Source organism: Triticum aestivum, chromosome 5B (assembly GCF_018294505.1).
Source record: "Triticum aestivum cultivar Chinese Spring chromosome 5B, IWGSC CS RefSeq v2.1, whole genome shotgun sequence".
NCBI lineage: Eukaryota > Viridiplantae > Streptophyta > Magnoliopsida > Poales > Poaceae > Triticum > Triticum aestivum.
This window is the reverse complement of record NC_057807.1, coordinates 214,819,297-214,822,414: the sequence shown is the minus strand read 5'-3', so window position 1 is coordinate 214,822,414 and position 3,118 is coordinate 214,819,297. Positions and strand designations below refer to the sequence as shown.

The window sequence follows — 3,118 nt, the reverse complement described above, 5'->3', positions numbered from 1 at the left end:
TCCGGGACTCCCAACTCCTTCGGTACATCAAAACTCATAAACTCATAATAAAACTGTCATCGTAACGTTAAGCGTGCGGACCCTACGGGTTCGAGAACTATGTAGACATGACCTAGAACTATTCTTGGTCAATAACCAATAGCGGAACCTGGATGCCCATATTGGCTCCTACATATTCTACGAAGATCTTTGTCGGTCAAATCGCATAACAATATACATTGTTCCCTTTGTCATCGGTATGTTACTTGCCCGAGATTCGATCGTCGGTATCCAATACCTAGTTCAATCTCGTTACCGGCAAGTCTCTTTACTCGTTACGTAATGCATCATTCCGTAACTAACTCATTAGCTACATTGCTTGCAAGGCTTATAGTGATGTGCATTACCGAGAGGGCCCAGAGATACCTCTCCGACAATCGGAGTGACAAAACCTAATCTCGAAATACGCCAACCCAACATGTACCTTTGGAGACACCTGTAGTACTCCTTTATAATCACCCAGTTACGTTGTGACGTTTGGTAGCACCCAAAGTGTTCCTCCGGTAAACGGGAGTTGCATAATCTCATAGTTACAGGAACATGTATAAGTCATGAAGAAAGCAATAGCAACATACTAAACGATCAAGTGCTAGGCTAACGGAATGGGTCATGTCAATCACATCATTCTCCTAATGATGTGATCCCGTTAATCAAATGACAACTCTTTTGTCCATGGCTAGGAAACATAACCATCTTTGATAAACGAGCTAGTCAAGTAGAGGCATACTAGTGACACTATGTTTGTCTATGTATTCACACATGTATTATGTTTCCGGTTAATACAATTCTAGCATGAATAATAAACATTTATCATGATATAAGGAAATAAATAATAACTTTATTATTGCCTCTAGGGCATATTTCCTTCACTGCCAGCATATTCAATGTGCTGACCTACATGGCTGCAACGTCTCATGTTGCAGACTTTACCAACGAAGAATAAGGTGCGATAGGTCGTTGTCATGCACTCAGCTATGCCGTTGGAGTTGATGGACTCATTTACCTTCGAAGCTTCCGCAGTTATTTAGTTTAGATGGGCTTCTGCCATTTTATTTATGTAACAAACACTCTTTTTGAGGACCTCGATGTACTAAGTGTGTGATTGAACTCTGTTATAATTCCTCGAGTAATGTGTGTGTCAGCATACCGATCCAGGGATGACACTTAAGCACAGAGACTTCGGTCCATTGGGATCGTGGTCGCTACATGGTGAGAGGCGGACCATATATTTTAACACCCCCCCCCCCCCGGTCCCACATGTAGGACGTGGGATTAGAATCTTTTTTTAATATTGCGTTGGCCTGGTCTTAAACTTGAGGCCTCTTGGCTCTAATATCATATTGAATTCAGCTTCAACCAATTATTTAGAAGTCTAAATTAATGGAGAGAGGCTTGCAATATATTTCAACAAGGCGGAGTGCAAGGAGCTCAACACGCCATATAGGTCAGAGGAGGTGGTTGATGTACTATGAACCCTCACCGAAGGTACCTAAAATGGAATGCAAGGATATGTATGCACACACAATGATGCGGAGGGTAGGTGTATGCACACACAATGATGCGGAGGGTAGACTTGTCCAAAACGGCGCGTGATTGTGAACTGTCTTTGTTAACGTGATGCAAAAGAGGGTTGCACATGGTTTTGCCAAGCTTGGCATTGGTTGTCAAGATCCCACCACGGTTATCTCGGAGCAAAGACGTTCCATCCTTGTGTTGCTGCAGTAAGTTGTAGTGGGCGACATGCCCTGGTCTATTTCGAACTAAAAGTAATGCTTTAGACCCTGTTTGTTTGGGTTTGTGCTTCTGATTTTGCAGCTTTTTCATTTTAGTAAAAAAAGTCATAAAAACTCCTAAATAGAGATTTTTTGCTTAGACTTTTGACTTATAAATTAATACTCTTATATGATATTATAAGCCAAAAGCCAAAGGGAAAAAGCACCTACTTATGAGATTTTTTGGATCTTTTGCCAAAGTGAAAAAGCTGAAGCCCAAACAAACAGGGCCTTGATCTCCAAAATGATATTCACACGTCAACATGTTTCTCTTCTTCACAGCAACCGTGGCACCACAATCCCACAAGGCGGAAAATCAAATGTCACACAAGTTACCTCAAAAGTTACACATACGTATTAAATACCGCAGGTACAAAAGCACTACAACGGAAGGATTTTCACCGTTTTTCTCGAACATGATAAGAGGACACACATATACACTCTCATGCATTAAATGTTGATATATGTATATAAATACACAGATCTCACGTAGTACATGCCATCCTTAAATTGGATGTAACGATTCAGAGGGGAAGTCCAGACATTGCCGCATGGATACTCACTTCCTATTTCTTTCTCATTTGAAAAGGAGGAATGCAACAAAAAAAAGGCAAGAAACAAAGAAAAATAAGAACCTGCACCATCCACTTGTACTGAACTCAGCTACCATAGATGTATACACTATGAGAGCAGCTCCAGGGAACAAATAAGTATGCAAAAAGAAGGGGTGTGATGGAATAAGCAAACGTGACGTAGTTCTGAAACCCTAATCAGGAACTAGCATTAATCAATTCTGAAGGCCTCGCTTCCACGTATATGATTTGATCTGATACTGCTCCACCCCCACCCCACATGTGTAGCAGGAAATTAATCACATTTGATGTTTCTGTAGATTCTCCTCACGAAAAGAGTTGATCCTAGGTAGCCAATAGCACCTGAATCACCAAAATAGATGTCAGAACATCAAAGTGGTCTTTAAACATTGCAATGTATAGCAATCATTAGTGCTGAAGAGTGCTTACCGCAAAGTATTCCCAGACCAAGACAAAACATCAATGTGTAGCCAATGTGTAGCCAATGTCCGGGCCAGTGGAGTTGACTCTTCTGTGCACTTGAGGGGCGACGTCGGATGTCCGCTCGGAGGGGCCGGATGTCCGCGGCTTCAGGAGGCACCGGATGTCCGGGGCAAACGCCGGATGTCCGGGCTGTTGGGGCAAGCTTCTGTGCTCCCTGGACACCAGTGCCGGATGTCCGGGATTTAGGCCGGATTTCCGGTGGGGGCCGGATGTTCGGGCTGGACACCAGAT

At 42.8% G+C, this 3,118-nt stretch overlaps 1 long non-coding RNA gene across 1 annotated transcript; it reads right to left on the bottom strand.

Moving 5' to 3' along the window:
- Positions 1 to 2,231: 2,231 nt before the first annotated feature.
- Positions 2,232 to 2,881, bottom strand: LOC123115904 (uncharacterized). The gene is made up of 2 exons (XR_006456820.1): positions 2,834 to 2,881; positions 2,232 to 2,746 (listed from the first exon to the last, which is right to left on the bottom strand). It is a non-coding gene; the product is annotated as an uncharacterized lncRNA (long non-coding RNA).
- Between the last annotated feature and the right edge of the window lie 237 nt (positions 2,882 to 3,118).